Source organism: Heloderma suspectum, chromosome 6, assembly GCF_057233095.1.
Source record: "Heloderma suspectum isolate Gila_16-S chromosome 6, 16-S_ref, whole genome shotgun sequence".
In the NCBI taxonomy this organism is placed as follows: Eukaryota; Metazoa; Chordata; class Lepidosauria; order Squamata; family Helodermatidae; genus Heloderma; species Heloderma suspectum.
The window spans coordinates 46,959,164-46,979,319 of NC_139463.1; the positions used below are offsets into that span (position 1 = coordinate 46,959,164).

The window sequence follows — 20,156 nt, forward strand, 5'->3', positions numbered from 1 at the left end:
TTATAAAATGTTATTTCAGTAAAATAATCTACAGGACAGTAAATGACATACTGCATAATAAATACAAGAAATACGGGCTTCCTTTAAGTATCAATATAGCAAATTTTCCGTACGTTAACTCTGTGTTGAGAAAGACATCTTGGAGGGAGCAATCCTAAGCGGATTGACCTTCACCTCCGAACCTGGGGGCGACCACCTATCCAGTGCAGGGTGGGAGAGTGGTGAGGAGCAGATCTCCTCCTCACTCCTGCCACCCTGCTTTTGCAGCTAGACACCTCCCCGCCTCGCCCCCGGGAATGCCGTTTCCCCCGCTCCGTTCTGCTGAGTGCAAGGCCCATCTGTACTGCCTATGAGGTTGTGTAGGAGGGGGTGGAGGTCAGTTCTTCGGGAACCGACCTTGGAGCATGGGCTCTGAGTCAGTTCCCAGGAACCAACCCATCCCTTGGCTGTCTAGCCGCTGACTAGCAGCCATAGGATTGTGCCCTAAAGGTTGCAAACCAGAATGGTTATAGATTTGGAGAAATGTGATTCCCAGATTTATAACCATTGATCTAATGGTTTATTTTTTAAATCTAGCGATATCTGACCCTTTATAATATAAAGTTTATAGATTAATTAATTAACAATTCATGTTAACTGTTAAAGCTAAACCACTAGTTCCTGGAGGTATGACAGGTTTATTATTTTTTAAAACAAAAACAAAGAGAAGCCATCAAGGCAGCTTCCCCTAAATAATTACCTACAGCATCAACTCTGTGGTAAGATGGGCTATGTAAACATATTTCTTTACTCATCAGATGAGGAAAGATGCTGCTTACTCTGAAATGTATGTTTTTGTTTTACTGGAAGTCATCACATTCTTGGCAAAAACACTAATGGTAGCACAAGAATGATATCTCTCATCAGTTGCTTCGTACAGAATAAGACAGTTGTATATCTTTTACCCTCCTGGGGGCCAACAAGAGGCAAGGGCATTTGTTTTACAGGATGAATGTTTGTAGAATGAACAGGCATGTACGTTTCTGGGCAATAAGCTCTTTATCAGAGAAATGGCATTACCCATTTTGAATGTACTGAAACTGGGGCAGAGGAATGTTCAGTACCAATGGTGTGGGGTGGAAAATTTTCCCAATGCTTTATTTTTCAGCAGAGAATTTTTCAGCAGAGAATTTACTAATAAATTCATTAGTAAGAATGAATGGATACCAACTGCAAATACAATATTAAGCAAGCTCTAAAGTTTCCAAGTTGTAATTGATGTTTTGGGGGTGATTGTCCCTAGCAAGTATGTGAGAGAATACATATATGTCACTGAAATATTTATGACTCAGTGTGAAATGAAACTATTAAGTAGTGATACCATAACTGAAGGATCCCCAACAATCCCAGTGAAAGAGATTTGAACACTGTTGAAATAGATGAGTGGTTCTCAGCATATCATGCACAGTTCTTTGGATTGCTAAAAAATATTAGTGTATCAACAGTTTTCAATACCCTTGTGGTTTTCTTGCATTTAAATAATATTTTTACTTTTTTAAAGATATGCCAATGAAAATGCCTATATATCATTTAAGTCACATTAAGTGTGTTTTAATTTTCCCCCTCAAATATTTCAGGTTAAATACTCGCGGTGTATTGGGACAAAAAATTAACATGGGGTAATTTCAGTTTTGTTTACTAAATACAAGTAAAATCAAATTAGATCTCTCTCTAGGACATCAGAAAATTTTTGGATGCAAATTGAATTTGCATAGGAAAATTTTCTGGATTCTTTTTCCAATTAATTTCCCCCCCAGAAAACTTACATCAATATTCAGCACTCAGGGCGCAATCCTATTCAGATAGGTGGCCGCCTCCAAACTCAGAGGCGATCACCTATCCAATGCAGGGCAGAAGCACAGAGGGGATTGTTCCCTCTGTATTTCTCCTGCCCTGCATTTTCAGCTAGACAGCCAAGTACAGCTGTCTAACTATGGGAGGGCTGAGCAGGGGAAGAGGCTGCTGTACGACACGTTGGATGTGTCATACAGGCATTTCTGCCCTCCACACCCGGAACACCTCTTTTTGGCTGCTCCGCGCTCCTCTTGCAAGCGCGGAGCACGGGGCTGTTACGTGCTGCCTTGGAGGCAGCGCGGAATTGGGGGGAGATCAGTTCTCTGGGAACCGACCTCGGAGCACAGGCTTCAAGGTCAGTTCCCAGGAAACAATATATCCTGTGGCCGTCTAGCCACTGACTAGCGGCCATAGGATTGCTCCTTCCATCACATTTTTTAATCAGTTACTTTAAAATATTATTGAATCTACTTTGTTCTAATTTTGTAAAATCAGGATGATACAAAATGTGTTAGATTTGTAAATCGCATGGGAATTTAGAAAAGGAAAGTTGATAAACAGAGGCTGCAATCCTATACCAACTTACCTGGGAGTGAGCCCCGCTGAACTCAACAAGACTTACTTCTCAGTAGACATTATAGGACTGTCTCTAACTTCAGGAAACATATTGGATTGGATCCAGATTTACTCACATTTAGAATAACCCAGTGAAATCAATAGGACTTGATGTTAGTTGTGACTTCAATGGCTCTACTCTAAGTACGACTAAATCTGGATCCATCCTTTCATGTTTGCTATATCCCTTTCAGTGGTGAATTCTCTCTTACATGCTAGTCAATGCATTATAGCTTATCCTCTTATGTAGAAACCCCTTTTTTACTTTAAAAAGCATTTCAATATACTGTCACAGTTCGAAACCACAGGAAGAATTAATTGCATGCTACAATTATAGCTTAATGAACTGGCGTTATTCAACATCCATCTCTCTAGAATTTCTCTTGAGCATCGAAACATACATCCTTTGCTTGTACATTTGCCTAAAATGTCTCACAGTTACTCTTCAGTTCTTTGAAGAGACCCACATACTATATTGCCTCCCACAGTGATTCTCTAGCCATTCAACAAATTGTTACCTGTTTCTGCTTTCAGAAGAAAAACATTTCAAAGAAATTTAGTACAACAGATGCATTGTTCCAAGATGCAAAGTTACTGAATTATCTATGAAAGCAAGAGTTTCCCAATATAAGAAAGATAAACAGGTAAGATGCTATCTCTTAAAAATCAAACTATGGTGCTGACATTGTCTAGGGCCTTCAGATTTACGCCAAAAGCTCATAAATTGGCAGAAAGATTGTATGGATATACTTTTACCAACAGAGGTTGCTACAGAAGAAGGACCACTGTCACTATCATGTGCCACACTGAGCGCAATTGTTTACACAAGGGGTGTTGAAATTCAGGCCCACAGGCCAAATACAGCCCAACTGGGATCTCAGTCCAGCCCTCTGGGGTACCCCAGATAGCCACACTCCTTCCCCTGACCCCACCCCACCCCCCAACCGCCAATCATTTGGTGATTTCCCAGCTTTTACTTGGTTTTTCCCCATTCTGAAAGGTTGAAATGCCTCTCTTAAGGCTAGTTACTGGCAGTAAGAGCTTTAAGCTAAAATTAATTAATTCATTTATTATTACATTTCTATACCGCCCAATCACCAATGCTCCCTGGGCAGTTTACAAAGATTAAAAACCTAAAAATACAATATAATAACTTAATATAAAACCAGCGACATACTAGTATTTTTAGAATTTTGGCCCCACCCCCTTTGCCTTTGGCCCCACCCACCACTGGAATGTAGCCCTTGAAAGCTTCTATGAAATTGAATTTAGCTCAAACAGGTTCAACACCAAGCTTAATTGAAACGTAAGAGGAAAAATTATGACGTTAAAAACTATCAGCTGTAATATGTTGCTCAGAATCAAGAAAGCCAATACTTGTAAAAATCACCCATTACCCCAAACCATCTTAAAGACCCCTCAGCCAAGTTTTTGTTGTTCGTTTCACCAAATCTGAATGCTTTCTGAAATAATGCTTAAGACACTTGTCCTTTCTACATTGCTGGTAAGCCATAATCTAAGAAAGCCTTTCCTGAACCCGCTGAGCTTCTCCATTGCCACTCTCCCTTCTCAATCTTGCTCCCTTGGTCATCTCTCCTTGCCATCTCTGTCTTGTCTACCTACTGTAGGCGGTAAGCCTCTGGACAGGGATAATGGTCACTTATGCACTTTCTACAGCATCTAGCACACAGCTGACATTAAATCCGCATCTAGCAGTAGTAAGAGTAACCATAAAGTCTGACAAGAACCATGCTCGAACTGAGTGTGCAACCTAGAACAGGTTCCAGAATCCTGTGGGAATCAACTGACATTTTGAGGCAGAATAGGTTACCTGTGTAGAGAAAGCTTGAAAAGCACTGCTTTAGAGCAACCTTCCCTAACATGATACCCTCCAGATGTGTTGGACTGCACCTCCCATCACCCCAGCTAATGAACATACTTACTGTGGATGATGGGAGTTGGAATACAACACATTTTTGAGGGGGGCAGGTAGGGCTGCTTTAAGAACATCTTTGGCAGATTCCACAGAACCCCCTGCTGAACATCCTCCACCAAATCTAATTTGGTGTGCTCTTCCACAATGTTTCTTCATTTTGTACTGCAGCTTAAGCAATAGTTCTCTATAAAATTTATTCATTATATTTTTCCAAGGCCAAATATGGCCTCAGATATGTGCATTTAAAAGCTGTTAGCTTTCTGCTTTAGATTCTATATAGATGTCATGAAGGATTAACAGTAAGGATGCATATTTAGTCTGATATCTAGGGGGGAAATCCTACCATCCTAATTCTGCAGCGTGGAGGGCTGACAAGGAACATGAGACCTTTCCACACTCTGGTCAGAATCACTGACTCATTAAAGGATGATTATGCAACCTCACCATCCTTGAATGAAGGATAGGCAGCTTGCTTACCAAAAAGCAAAACATACACACACATAATTGTGCCAATATATTTTCTTATTATACAATTCAGATTGAGGCTGAGTGTCTTTTAGATAAAATATGCTAGACATGAAATAGCTTGCATAACAGAACTTCATTTGAACAACTTCAATAAGTTCAGTCTCTGTCAGGAGCAGTCTTCGCCATAAGAAAAAGTACAGTGCAGATTTTGGGCACCCCTGTGAACAGCAGAATGGGAGACATAGATTTTTATTTATTTAATTAAAACATTTGTTGGCTGCCTTTCAGGCCAGAGGCGGCTTACAGCACTAAAATACATAAAACAGCTCTGTCACACGAAGCACAGTCCACTGGAAAGTTTTCCTGAGCAAACTCCACAGAAATAAATGTGATGCACAAGAGTTCTACTGTGCTCTTAAACAGCTCCTGTTGTTTTTAGTGGGGCTTGTACATGCAAATTTCCAGATGGATTGTATCGTATGTTAATTAGGTGGGGTGTCATTTGGATTTTTCAATTCAGGCACCAAGATGCCTTGGGTCAACCAAGGATACCAATTTCCAGATAAATTTTTGGCTTTTAATTATTGCCACAGCTGGAATTTCCTAACGTCAGAGTCAGCAGCTTGTCTGCTCATAAGACAAGCAAGAAAATGTGTTCAAACTGCATATCAGTAAAATTATTTTACTCCATGGCATTTATTTGCCAAAGAACTAGGCATGACATTAATGTTAACATTGTATTTTACTCCAAAACTCAAGAGAGGTATAATTTCAGAAAACCTAAGCCTCTGACAGCCACCAAAAGTAATGTTTTAAAGTTCATTTCTATACTCATAAATATTACAAGATTTGTGTTTGTACTTCTGCATATATTTATGTCTTAAAGTGGAGAAACAGTGATGGTGGAACGAAGCAAGAATGGAAGATCAATTGGTAGAATCCAGCAAGTCTACCCGATAGCTATTCATACTTCAGCCAAGCTGCTTTCTAAGAAAATTACCTCCCACTGCTGATACTAGTCTCATTCTACTGCTATTAAGAAGTCTGGAGCCACAGTACAGATTATTTTAATGAGAGTGTGATCCCCTTTCTGCTAAGAACATCTCAAGAGCATAATCCTTGAACTTCAGCCCCCTGGGCATACTACATCTCCCATGCTGCTTTCTTCTACAAATTCTGAGCTCCAGCTCCTTAACATTATGCATCAGTACAGCAACAAGCATTATAATACCAGTTCTATAGCACACAGACATTCTAGCTTCCACTTAAAAGCCAGTTAAGCTTACAAACTTGAGTGAATCAGACTATCTTTCCTGCAAAGGTTATACATTCCCTGGACTGATATAGGGCATTTTGCAGAACACTCATCTTTACTAAGAAGATAAATACATACATTAACCCTTCCTATATGTCAGCCTTCCCCAACCTAGTGCCCTCCAGGTATGCTGCACTGTAACTCTCAATTAGCCATGCTGGCTGGAAATTATGGGAGTTGCAATCCAACTCATCTGGAGGGCACCAGGTTAGGGAAGGCTGACATGTGTTAACTGCCTGCATCTTAAAATAAGCAACTTCAGTAGGATTAAATTACTTCATTTCAGAATACCCTATCCTCATTTGCTAGTAGAGGATTTGTCTGATTGATCATGTTCACTTGGTGGTTCAGAGGTTGGTAGCAGCAGAGAGCTCATAACCCATTTAAGGTTTATCTTCTCATGTGAAGTCATTAGATGGACAGGAAGGTTAAACAAGCTCCAGGAAAAAAACAGATGACAGATATAGTCTTAAACATGGTGACCATTTAATGAAATAGGACCCCTCAGTGCACTGTAGAAGCCAAGCAACGTAGCTTATGAAGCCACCAGAAATGGTACTGGGGGCACCAATTCGTATGTTTGTTTAACATTTTTATCTCATCCTTCCTCTGAGATGGCATATGGTATACACATATGCACAGTTTTATTCTCATAAAAGCCTTGTGTGGCAGAGAGAACGTGACTGGCCCAAGGTCACTCAAGGTGCTTCATGGCTGAGTGAGGCCTTGGATCTGAGCCTCCCTGGTCTAAATCCAATAGTCTTGCCACATTAACAATACGTTTTCTAAAAAATATATGACAAGCACCTTCAAACCTAAGTTCAAATCTATTGAATATTATCACTCAATATTTAATATGCTCACTTCTAAAACAAAATGTACCCTTTGGTACACAAGAGCTTTTATCTTGTACAATTCAAACAGTAAGTTAATCAAACTACAAAATAAACTAAACAAATGATCTTTGTCTATAGCGCTATATTTAGAGATCAGATTTCAATTCCTCTAAACAAATGGTAGATAACAAATATCCCTCTACAGATAAATATGGATTATTTTATACAAGGAAAGCTACAATTTAATTATTCTCACCTCCAAAGGAAAGCTTAAACCTTACTGCAAGAACTGCAGTAGAACCACATATAACCCTTACTTGGAACTCATTTGTTCTTGGAACTCAGACACCATAAATTAGATTGCAAGTATAATTATCTTAATTTAAAGTACCTCCATTATTTAGCGACCCACATTTTGAAAGGGCTAAGAAATACAGATGTATCAGATATTATGCTGGTATGCTGTCTCCCAGGAAGACAGGTTAGAGATATGACTGAAGGGTTGCCTGCACTCATAAAGCCCACTGACAGGTATCCCTTTCTTCTTGTCCATGTGGGAACAAATGATACTGCCAAGTGGAGCTATGAAGAAATCGCATCAGACTTTGAAGCTCTGGGAAGGAAACTTAAGAACTTTGGGGCCCAGATAGTTTTCTCATCCATCCTTCTGGTAGTTAGAAGAGGAATAGAAAGGGAAAGAAATATACTCTGGGTGAATGAGTGGCTATGAAGGTGGTGCCTGTGTGAGAGATTTGGATTCTGGGACCACAGGCTATATATAAGATGGACTGTTGGCAAGGGATGGGTTGCACCTCTCAAAGGCTGGGAAGAATGTGTTTGGCCACAGCATGAAGAATTTCTTCAGGAGGGCTTTAAGCTGAATCCTATGGGGGAGGGAGACAAAGTTGGGGGATAACAATGGACGAAGGCTCATGCACCACAACAGAGAGAACAGCTCTAATAGCGCCCAATAATAGGTTTCAAAAACATGTAGGAAGAAGGCCAGACTATAAAGCACATGGTCTTCGATGTCTATATACCAATGCCCAGAGTATGGGAAACAAGCAGAACGAACTTGAACTCTTCATACAGGAGGAAATTATGACTTGATAGGTGTAACTGAAACTTGGTAGGATGACTCTCATGACTGGAATACAGCAATTGAAGGATATAGCTTGTTCAAAAAGAACAGGAGGAACAGAAAGGGAGGTGGGGTTGTACCGTATGTGAAAAATACATATCTCTGCACAGAAATACAGGAGGAGGAACTTGGTCGCCCCATCGAGAGCATCTGGGTTAAAATAAATGGAGCAAACAATAAAAGGAACATGGTGGTCGGTCTACTACCAGCCACCCAATCAATGAGAAAACGAGGATGAAACTTTTGAAAACCAACCTTCCAATGTTTCAAGGAAGCGTGACGTAGTAGTAATGGGGGACTTCCATTTCCCCGATATTTGTTGGGAGAAAAATTCTGCAAAACATGGCCCCTCCAAGAAATTCCTGACTTGTGTTGCTGATAACTTCCTCCTACAGAAAGTAGAGGAAGGAACTAGAGGATCAGCTATCCTTGACTTGATCCCAACCAACAGAGATGACTTAATGGATCAAGTAGCAGTTAAGGGAACTCTCGGGGAAAGTGACCATGTTATACTTGAGTTCTTGGTTTTAAAGGAAGAAAAAGCCGAGTGTGGCCAAACCCGTGCCCTGGATTTTAGGAAAGCTGATTTTAATAAACTCAGAACAATGAGTAAGTGATCTGGGGCCTAAGTAAGGTCCCATGGCAAGTGACTCTCATGAGAAAAGGAGTCCAAGATGGGTGGGAGTTTTTAAAAAAGGAAATTCTCAAGGCACAATTACAAACTATTGCAACAAGAAAAAAAAAGGTGGAAGACAACAAAGAAGCCAATGTGGCTTCACAAAAAGTTTAGAGATGACCTGAAAACAAAAAAGGACACATATAGGAAGTGGAAGGAGGGCCAAGCAACAAAGGAAGAGTACAGGCAGGTAGCACAGAATTGCAGGGATGGCATCAGGAAGGCTAAAGCTGAGAACGAGCTGAGGTTAGCGAGGCATGCTAAAAGCAACAAAGAAGCTTTCTTCAGCTACATGCATAGTAAAAGACAGAGGAAAGAAATGGTGGTTCAGCTATTAGATAAGGATGGCAAAATGATGACAAAGAAAAGGCAGAAGTGCTCAATTCCTACTTTGGCTCAGTCTTCTCCCAAAAGAGGGTCTATGACCCCCCATGGCAAAGGTGAAGTACAGGCTGAGGGGGCAGGATTGCAGCTTGAGGTCGATAGGCATATGGTCAAGGAACACCTAATTACTTTGAATGAGTTCAGATCTTCAGGGCCAGATGAATGGCATCCTAGAGTAATGAAAGAACTGGCAGAAGAACTCTCAGAACCACTGTCTATTCCCTTTGAGAAATCACAGAGGACGGGTGAAGTGCCAGATGATTGGAGGAGGGCTAATGTTGTCCCTATCTTCAACAAGGGCAAAAAAAGAGTAATCTGGGAACTACAGAACAGTCAGTCTGACATCAATCCCTGGGAAAACTCTAGAGCAGATTGTAAAGCAATCAGTTTGTAAGCACACTGAAAACAATGCAGTGATTAATCAAAGCCAACATGGATTTGTCAAGAACAAATCCTGCCAGACGAATCTGATCTCATTTTTTGATCAGGTCACCTCCCTTGTGGACTGTGGGAATGCTGTGGACATAATATATCTCGACTTCAGCAAAGCTTTTGACAAAGCGCTCCATGATCTCCTGATGAGCAAACTAGCTTAAAGTGGGCTAGATAAAACAATGACCACGTGGATCCACAGCTGGCTACAGAATTGGACTCAAAGAGTTCTTATCCATTATATCTTCTCAAATGGGGAAAGGTAACGAGCGGGGTACTGCAGGGCTCAGTCCTGGGCCCAGTGCTCTGCAACATTTATATTAATGACTTGGAGGAGAAGGTGCAGGGAATGCTGATCAGATTTGCAGATGGCACAAAATTGGGCGGGATAGCTAATACCCCAGAAGACAGAAACAAAATTCAAAGTGATCTTAATAGGCTGGAGTGCTGGGCAGAAAACAACAGAACAAGATTTAATAGGGATAAATGCCAAGTTCCGCACCTAGGAAAAAGAAACCAAATGCACAGTTACAAGATGGGGGATACTTGGCTCAGCCACACTACAAGCGAGAAGGATCTTGGAATTGTTGTAGAGCACAAGCTGAATATCAGCCAACAATGTGATGTGGCTACAAAAAAGGCAAATGCTCTTTTGGGCTGCATTAATAGAAGTATAGCTTCCAAATCACATGACTTACTAATTCACCTCTACTACGCACTGGTTAGGCCTCATCTGGAGTACTGTGTCCAGTTCTGGGCACCACACTTTAAGAAGGATGCAGACAAACTGGAAGTTTCAGAGAAGGGCAACGAAGATGATCAGGGGGCTGGAAACAAAGCCCTATGAGGAGAGGCTGAAAGAACTGGGCATGTTTAGCCTTGAGAAGAGAAGACTGAGGGGAGATAGGATAGCGCTCTTCAAGTCCTTGAAAGGTTGTCACAGAGAGGAAGGCCAGGATCCCTTCTCGATCATCCCAAAGTGCAGGACACAGAAGAATGGGCTCAAGTTACAGGAAGCCAGATACTGGCTGAACATCAGGAAAAACGTCCTGACTGTTAGAGCAAGACGACAATGGAATCCATTACCGAGGGAGGTGGTGGGCTCTCACACACTGGAGGCATTCAAGATGAAGCTAGACAGCCATCTGTCAGGGATGCTCTGACTTAGATTCCTGCACTGAGCAGGGGGTTGGGCTCAATGGTCTTGTAGGCCCCTTCCAACCCTACTATTCTATGATTCTATGATATAGCATCATCAAAAAGCATGTGGGGTGCAGGACCAGAGGTTCTGGATTATGCTCCTAGGTAGTATAATGGTAGCTGCAAACCAATATGTTTTAAATTGTTATAGTACTCAATTAGCATGCACTCCTTTGCTGAGGGAACTGCACTGGATGCCTATTCTCTACCTGGCCAGGTTTAAGGTTTTGGTACTAGTATACAAAGCCCTAAACAACTTGGGACCACGATACCTGAGAGAATGCCTTCTCCCTTACCAACCTGCCCAGTCACTGAGGTCATCAGAGGGCATGCTCCTGATGGTTCTATATGGACTTATGGCCCGATTAGAGTCCACCTAGAGAAGAGCTTTCAGTGCTTTCAGAGAAGAGCTTTTTCAGTCCCTTCCTATGGAACTCCCTACCTCTGGAGGTCAGGCAGACGCCAACGCTATGCCGCTTTCAGCGCCTCCTGAAAACAGCTCTTTTCCAGAGTGGTTCACCACTCCAGATCTGTTTAGATGTAGAACGGTATACAAAATACTGTAAATAAATACATAAATAAATAGCAAAATGGGAACGTTGATTTAAAGCTATTATTTAAATTAGCTGTTTTTAGGGTGATTTATAAATTGTTTTGATTTAAAAATAAATCCACCCTGCAGAAAAGGCTGCAGAACATTATTTTATATTCTATTAAAATGTTCAACAGGGGCTTCCTTGCGGGATATTGCAGGAACAGGGGAGAGAAACGAAATGCTCTCCACAGTCAGAAAAGAAACCATGAGTAAACGGGAGGGAACAAACAGTAGCCAGCCAATCCAAGGTGAAGGAAGTCTGAGTGAATGGGAGAGAGACCAATAGAATGAAAGAAGGCCAATACGATGACTTATAGCTGAAATCAGAAACCTGGCCTGTACCATGATTGAGAGGGTGTACTTGTTAGTAAGGGAAAGTATAAACAAAGTAATAATGTAACCCAGTGACTCCTGTCATACACTCTGGCAAGTGAGAATGTGAAGTAAAAGGGGCAGCAACTGTAGGGCCCAAATGACAGGCTCAGTGGGCCCCTACAGTGTGATTACACCCAGGGCAGCTCCCCCTTATCCCCTGCATTACAGACGGCCCTGCAGCCAGCCACAAACACACGAACGCACACACGATTTTTGACTTTTATATATATAGAAGATTTGTTATTCACCACTTTATTTTTACATTGAGAAGTATATTCTGAATTTTCTAAAGAAATAATAAAATAAATATAAAAGTACATTCTAATTTATTACTAAAATATTGAAACCTAATGAGAACTGTCTCAACAATTAGTCCAGGCCCATCTGTTATGCTGCCATAGAAATAGCTTGCCTACGAGGTAGGTTTTTAATATGCATTCCTTTTAATCCATTTTAAAACAGGCCCACATTAGTAAGATCAGTTTGGAGTACTGGAATTGAAGATTATTTGATTAGTTAATGCAAAGCTAGACCTTAAGCCATTCCAGGTTTGGATCAATTAGCATAATCACCCTTCAAATTCTAAACAAAATAATGTAATGATTTTATGAAACTGCCTGTCCATACAAAAAGTAGATCAGAGCATCACAAGAGGAGATGACTAACAACACCTGAAACGTTCAAAATGAATTCATATTCCAAAGAACTGGATTTTGAGATTGGACATTTAAATATCTTTGTCAAAATTTGCATGCTGATTTCAAGAGGCAGATGCCAATTTCAGAATCTGCAATGCTAAAGCAGTTAGTCAAATGGTAAGCCCTTCTACAAAACAACTAATATCAAGAGATTCTGCAAATCAGACTTTTAGCTACAAGCTAAATATAAAATAATCTTTACATTCAGTGCAAATGCAACAGCTATATGGAAATGTGTTCTGTGCATAAAATTAATGATCCTTGTGGGAGTTCTCTGATTAAATTGTGTTCTCTAGTTTATGCAATAGGCAATCCTTTGAAAATAACCAAACATAAAGTATACAAGTTATTTTTAAAGAGTGCAGAATTAAATTGATGACATCCCTTTACTATATTTCTCTTCTGATATTAACATGGCATCACTTGTGGTCTCACTACCACTATTCCCTGTCCATATATAGATGTACGAAATGAACATTAGTGTTTATTATTGGGCTGTATGATAACAAATATTTCCCCCTATATTTCCTCCTATTACAAAGAAAAGCACCTTGTGATAAGATCGTAAGAGGACCATCAACTTCAGTTTTAAGAAGTTATATATTTCCACTGAGTTCTATTTCATTTTAAACCATGTTATTTTTAAAAGAGAAACGTATTACAGCTGGGCTTGCCGTTGTCTTTTTTAAAAAAATCGGATGTTAAAAAAGCAAGCTGACTTACTTAAAAAAAAATTAAAAAATCCTGAAATAAGGCAATGTTTTAGAACTCTTCCCCAATATTATTATACTAAACAATCAATCTTTGTTCAAATCCTCTATGGCCATTTCAAAAAATGTAATTGCTAGCAACGTCATGGTACCTTGGGCTTAATAGTGAAAGTAGAGAAAGAAGATGAATGAACTTCAATTTGAGTACAAATATTGGCTAACATCCAGATAGAAAGCACCATGTATAAAAAATAGGGCAAATATTTAGAAATATTTCTGTACTCCCATACAATCTTGTAAGGGGTCCAAGGAAAAAATCACAACTTTTTGTGTTGTACAAAGGTTTGTGCATATATGCCTTGCAAGACAGATCTGTGTCAATATATTTGAAACTCACATATGCTTTTAAAAAAGCATCAAGGCACGAAATATATCATGCCATTTAACAGGGCAAACCTGGTCACAAATATTTGAACACATGCAAGGAATCTTCAGAACATGTTCAGAGTAGCATTCTATTGTGCCCGTGCACTTGTGGAACCCACCACTCACACAGTAGGGCTTTGGCACTTCTAAACATAACCTGAAACAAGTGGAAATGCTTGTTTCTGGAACGGGGCAGGCCCATGAAGCTCATATAAAGAAGGTCTGCTGACCTGTCCCAATCCAGAAACTAGCATTTCCACTTATTTCTGGGGTTATTTTTAGAAGCACCAAAGTCCCTTTGCACACACAGTGGTTCCTGAAAGCTGAATGGAACAACCAGAGGCAGAACAGCGCTGTAGGATACTGCCCGTCTGAAAATTTCCATTGAAAAGGGTGGGGCCATGACAGTGAGGCAGAGACTTGAGAGCCAGGAGTGGTGTTGCCTTGTTAACATACAAGGAGAATTTAACCTGACAGGTCTCCTTTGGTCGACTGTGCAAACCACAAGATTTCACAGAGGAATGTCAGAATAATCTGTGAATAGCTGAACGTTTGATTTTCTGTCATTTAGAAGAGAGAGTAATACTATTATAAAGGTCCTTGCACCTCTAGTTTCACCACAAAATCACTCAATGGAGTTTTTACACATTTTTTTAATCAAAACCAAAGGTAAGCCTTCTGGTCAAAAACACGGGCAGATTTAGTTTTCAGTATTTTATCTTCCTACCTTTCACTACATCACAATGGCCATTCCCACACTTAGTTCGACCGTTCATATCCTCTTCCAACAGATTCTAAGTAAAACAAAAAGTACATTTTAACTCATTAAACAGCTTTTCAACAGATATTTTTTTATTAAACACTATTAGTCATTACCCAAACACTTTCAGAAAGAAGACTGGCTTCACCTAAAAAGAAACTTTCAGCATCTTTCATTGGTTTATGTTCCTGGAATTTTGTTTACATAAACATAGGAAGCTGCCTTATACTGGTCTGGTTTGCAGGACACAACCAGCTCACCATGGCTTATTTAACCCATGAAGAGCTGTGGTGCGTGCCAGGCAACATTTGAATATGCAACCCCAAGTGGGGGTTGCCATGTCATGAGAACCTGACCACCAAGGGTTATTTGAGGATTAAACAACCCTCGCATAATCCTACAACTAACTATTCACAATGTCACCCGCACATACCTGGCATGCACCAAGGCTCAACCCCCAATGAGCCCGCTGTGTCGTGCAAGCCAGGTCAGTGAGTCAGACCACTGGTCCATCTAGCCAAGTATTGTTGACACTGACTGGCAGCAGTTTTCCAGGGTTTCAGATAGGAGCTGCTCCTGCCCTACCTGGAGATGCCAGGGATTAAATCTGGGACATGCAAAGTAGGTGCTCTACCACTGAACTACAGGTCCTTCCAATTACCTTGAAATTATAATTACAAACCCTTTTTGCATAAAGCTCGGCAATAAGCGATATAAAAGAATTTTCAACCAGTGTAGTTTGACATGCTGTAAGGGTTTGAAAACCTGCACCTACACAGCTGTTAAAAGTATACGAATCCACATACTGAAATGTCAGCCATCCTTAGCATACAGATAGCAATTACTGTATTTCAACTGGAATAGTACTAGCATTATCATTTCTATTCTCAGTGTGTCCATGAATTCTGTCAGGTACCTCAACTTTGAGCTGTGGTCACCGTATGCGTGCATGATCACACGCAACAGCAAAAGAGTAAGGGCCTTACCTGAACTGCACACCGTTCGTACCATTAATTGTTCAGCCACTGTTATTATCTTTAGTATATTACTTTTCCAACTGTCTACATACCCAAATAGCTTTCAATTATACTGAGGTATTTGAGATCATGCACATGAGGCTTAGGCTACCTAATTATGACAGCTTGGCTACCATTTCTTGAAAGATCTGTAGAATTAAACTTCTATAAAGTTGGAGGGGAGCAGTTTAGATATCAAAAGGGGTGGTGGTTTTTCTAGTTAATCCTTCTGATCTCAGACATACTTACTTGGAAACAAGTTCATCTGAGATCAATGAGACCTACTTCAGGGATTTACTAGAACTGGGGAGTGTAGTGCAAAAGTTATAAAATAGGACAGAGAAAAAGAACAACTTGGGAGAGGGGGGCTTGAAGTCTAGTCTAGTATTTTGTATTATGTTCTATTAACTCCTGCCTCCCTTTCCCAGACATTAACCCCCTCTCACAATAATATATGCAGAGGTGTGACCTATTTCTGCGCTCTAAAATTCGACCAGGTCTTAAGGTGGAGCATCTATATACTTTACTAGTATAAGTTACAGGTGAAATCACAAATCCAAGCACCACTCATCCTTGCCAGTCTAGTTTCTTGGGAAATCTCTTTGTTTACACTCAGTTAACCAAATGGCAACACTTGGTTCAGGACAACTATTTTTTCTTGTCACTGGAACATTTCATTGTTTCAGACTACGCTTTCTATCACCAGTATTATAGGATACAAAAATTGTTCTTAACAAGACCGGATTATTTTGTTTATTAAAAAAGATGATCCAAAGTAATCTAAGTGAGGTCTAACCTTAACCTATATAACGGTAATGTAATCCTTTTCTGGCATAAACTGCTACCAGTGCTGCTGGAGTGCAAGAACAAACCATCAAAAGCAATGCTGTAAATAAACAAAATTCTACATGTTGTGGTAGGATTCTACTTATCAGCTGCCTAATGCAGTCTTGTTAATTTCCTATCAGTACTGGGCAGCTAAAGCCATGCTGTTATTTGCTTTGCTGCCTCTTCCCAGAGTCATTCCATTCTCTACCACCATCCCCAAATGCTCAAATCTTAATAGTCACACCACATATACAGAGGGGCACGTGTTCATGCTGAACTTCTGATCTCTCTTTAGCTTGTTTCCAGCCTGAGGCAAGGGGGATTTCTAGTCCTAAAAACTCTCTAATAATAGAAGATCCAGCACTCACTGAGCCAACAGCCTTGGAAGACACTGGAATCGATTCTGACAAGGGGAAGCAATACTTTCTGTCATCCAAGGCAAATTCATAGTTAGATTATTGTTTCATCCTCTGCTGTTCTAGAGAGGATGGAGTATTCAATGAAGACAGAAGTGGCTGGAATGAATCACTTGTACAAAGACTGTTGCGTGTAAATAGCACAGAAATGAAATATTATAGAATTGGAGTACCAGCTAATCCTGCATTGATAGATATGTATGACTGCACTCACTTAACCCTGACTGCTACTTTTTAAAAGTCAATTTAAAGGATGGAGGGAAAACCTTAACTACAAAGTTGATTTCTAGAAACTAATAGTCTGATCTATTTTACACTGGCCTGAGAATTCACCCATATCCAAGAACCTTGCATAGAGTGTAATTATAGCCCCTATATTAGCTACTTCCCTCACTAATAATGTACTATGCTCCCCATGAAAGAAAAAGCCTTAGGAGCAGATCAAGGCTGTGTTAAGAGCTTATCTTGGAAGAGCAGGGGAATTACTATGACAATTTCAAAAGGAAGGCATGAAAAATGAACACGCGTACAGTGCTGCTTGCGAACTTACTATCTTTTAAGAATGTGTACTGTTAAAGTGACACTAATAGGTATCAATGGTATCATTCAGCTCTTAGAGAATACATTTAAACTACTAGCTGGGTAAAGGTTTTAATTATGCTGCTCTCCAAGTTAATTCCTTGTCCACCACTAAAAATATTTTAGTATAGAGAAAATGCATTCTAGTATATGAGCAAGAAAAAGTCATAGAAATGCTTTATTCTTGCATCAGTTTCAAATTCGCCCAGACCAAATCATCAGAAAGGGATCAGGCAGGGAAAGCGGTCCATGACTGCAGGTGACTTAACCTAAATTCTTCACCTGATTTACACGCCTTACATGTCCGTCACCCATTTTGTTTCAAAGAAAGATGGACATACAAGTGAACAAGAGGAATTACACCCACTACAGTGTTGGGGGTGAGCATTTGTTTTTCATCAGAAGGAAGGTTCTCACTTGCACTAACCTATTTTAATCCCTTTATCCTTTTCAACAGTCAATTTGAAAGCCAAATCCCCTGCAGTTATTAGCTATGTTTGCTCTTGTATCACACAGGGAATGGCTAAGATGCTGTTAATATACAAACAAGGGACAAAAATGAGGCTAGTATCTGCTTGAATATCAAGATATTAGCAGAAAGCAAAGATAACATACATACATGCACACAAAATGGGGGTGTGGGTGGAGAGAGTAGTGGTGGAATGAATTTAGCATATGATTAAAAAGGGTTTTGATGAGGTGCAAGTTATGGGTAATCAAACTATACAGACACTGGGTTAATATAAAAATAAACAAAAAGACACTGCAAGTGTCCCTAGGTGTAGGAAATGGATTGCTAGAAGTAAAAAGCTAGAATTATAATAAGCTATGGGGTAGGGAGAAAGAAGAACCTGGGACTGCTCATCTCAGAAAATATGTGATTGGGCAGTGAGCTTCACCACAAAGGCTATAATTTGGTGTGGCTGCCATGATCAAGGCCCAGGGAGGAAAGGGGGGAATAGCATGATACCTTATAGTCACAGGATGGCAAAGAGGAAAGAAAAGGCAATCGAGGGAGTGTGTGTGCATGTGTGTGTGTGTGTGTGTGTGTGTGTAAAAATGACTGGCCCCAGACATTCTGGGAAGAGGAGGGTTTCAGGAGGGGTGTGACAGCTGTGCATGCAGCAGCCTTATTATTACATAGAGCAGTTTATGAAGGTTAGCAGCACACCTGAGGACCACACCTGGCCCCCACCCCCACACAAATTCAATTATTGCACATTGTTGACCAGAAAAACAGGGAGAAAAGAACAGAAACCAGAGAAGTTAACTGCTGATCCAGGTAGAGAAAAGAAGAGACTTGAACATTAGAGGAGGAGGAGGAGGAGGAGGGCGGGGGTAGGATGGAGAAGAGAGTGCATATTTCCAAAGGCAGGAAGGGATGAAACAAAATGGGTTACAGATGAGAGAGGGCTGGAAATACCAGACAAATACAAAGCAGTGCAGCCGGAGTGGTGGCTAAGCATATTAAGGGGTAAGGGTCATCACTGTGGGGCAAGGTGATGCTCGGAGGGCGGAGAAAGAGCAAAATACGTAGCCGGGGGGAAATAAGGGTCTAACACCGTGCGGTGTATGAATGAGGCGCGAGCAAAATACTGGGGAACGGGCGGCAACGGGCCTGACAGGGCCAGGGGATGCTCGAAGGATGGCGACGGCAGGCGTCTCGTTGGGAAGGGGCGTGAAATGGGTATCCCGGGGGAGATAGGGGGCGAGAACAGCTGGGGGGGTGCCTCGTCCTACCCCCCCCACAGGTGAGTAGCGGTCGCTCCTGGGAGCGGGGCTTGGGGAGGGGGGAGAGTGCCAGCCCCCTCCCCGTATCAGCATCCCGTGCCGCCCGCTTTTCCAGCCGAGGGACCTTCCCCTCATCCCTCGCCTCACCTGCCATAGCTAGAAGCGACTGGAAATGGCGGCGGCGAAGGCGGGAGGCCCGACGTGAGCTCGAGCGGCGGCGCCCCCTCTGAGAGCGGCGGCGGCGGCGGCGGCGGCGACTGGAGCAGCGCAGGAGCGAGCGCAAGCGAGGAGCCCTCGCGGCCGCGGCATGGAGGCGGAGAGGACAGCGATGACGGCAAAGGCGAGGAGGAGGAGGTAGGGCGGCCGGGCGCCGCCCCTGACAAGATGGCGCCCGCCGCGAGCGCGGCCCCTCGGGCATCGGGGGACGGGGCTTCGCTTCCTCGCCGCCGCTTTCCCCTTCTTCCCCTTCGCTTTCCCCCCGGCCGCGCCGCCACTGCCGCGGCGCCGCGAAAAGTGCTTTGCCAGCGCGCGAAGTTTCCGCCCGTGCGGGGATGTATTTATATACGAATATTTCTCCCCTCAGCAAGTTGGGCCACCTCCCGGGCCTGCTGAGGGAGGGAGCGGCGGCAACCTGACCCAACCCGAGGAGAAGCGCGGTGGGGGCAGCTCCGCGCGGAGAAGGCGGCGGCCGTGGGCCGGTCACTTTGGTCTCTCCCCTCCCCCCGCAGCGTGCCTCTGGATTTATAAACGGCCTCGGCAGTGACAGGCAGGAATACCACCGGTTGTGCCTCCTCCTCTCCCCTCGTAGAGAGGTAGTCATGGGGGGAAACTTTTCCACTTGTATGCCTGCCTGCTCCAAAAGCTGCTTCGAGGCCCAGGAAGCCTGCCTCGGTGGGATGGAAACGGTGGGAGGGCACCCACGGAGACAAATTCCTTTTGTGCGCAGTAGCGTGTGACAAACGGTGGCTGGATATTTTTGTTTTAATTATAGGCTGCTTTTGGGCAAGGGCCACAAAGCAGCACACAGTTATACATCTATCTGAGTAGAAATGAAACTGATACATCTAAATAGAAATAAAACTGCGGGGTTCCAAGTGCTTTTACCCATCGCCCCACTGGTGATAGCCAAGCTGTGTGTGGGCTAATTCAGACCCCAGGCAGTTTCCTCAAGATCATGTAAAGTACC

General features: G+C 42.0%; 1 protein-coding gene across 1 annotated transcript in view; it reads right to left on the reverse strand.

The window, feature by feature from the left end:
* SLC23A2 (solute carrier family 23 member 2) overlaps nucleotides 1–19,364 on the reverse strand; it is a 117,351-nt gene extending 97,987 nt beyond the window's left edge. The window contains exons 1-2 of the mRNA XM_084804192.1: nucleotides 19,118–19,364; nucleotides 14,368–14,434 (exon numbers count right to left, since the gene is read on the reverse strand). The gene's annotated coding sequence lies outside the window, so the exon portion shown is untranslated. The remainder of the gene's footprint in view (nucleotides 1–14,367; nucleotides 14,435–19,117) is intronic.
* Between the last annotated feature and the right edge of the window lie 792 nt (nucleotides 19,365–20,156).